At 45.4% G+C, this 326-nt stretch overlaps 1 protein-coding gene across 1 annotated transcript in view; it reads left to right on the top strand.

Annotated features, from left to right (window-relative positions):
• The window catches only part of LOC119593603, a gene marked incomplete at its 5' end in the record, with an annotated part of 118927 nt that overhangs the window by 1040 nt on the left and 117561 nt on the right, over positions 1 to 326 (top strand).

Genomic DNA, 326 nt, shown 5'->3' with positions numbered 1-326 from the left:
CTTTCACGATACATAATGTGACACGAGTTTGTATTCAATCGCGTTATATTCATACAATTCATATTCCCTGCTATTGAAACGTAGACGAATACAAGTCCGCCAACCGAAGCTCAACTCCGGCCGCGTTCAAAACTCCAAAGGTCTAAGGTCGGCTAAAGCTAACTAAGCTGCATGTCGGGGAAACAAGAAGCCAGACGAAGGAGTTGCCCAAATCTGGCGCCCCAAGTTATTGTTTTCAGGGCCTTTACCTTCCCTTGAAGCCAGGGAGCCACAGAGAATCGACTGTGGTTGTTGGATTGTGATACAGTATCACTCATACTAATAGA

Source organism: Penaeus monodon, chromosome 32 (genome assembly GCF_015228065.2).
Source record: "Penaeus monodon isolate SGIC_2016 chromosome 32, NSTDA_Pmon_1, whole genome shotgun sequence".
In the NCBI taxonomy this organism is placed as follows: domain Eukaryota; kingdom Metazoa; phylum Arthropoda; class Malacostraca; order Decapoda; family Penaeidae; genus Penaeus; species Penaeus monodon.
Note: the sequence above shows the minus strand (reverse complement) of the source record. Positions and strands in the feature narration are given on the sequence as shown.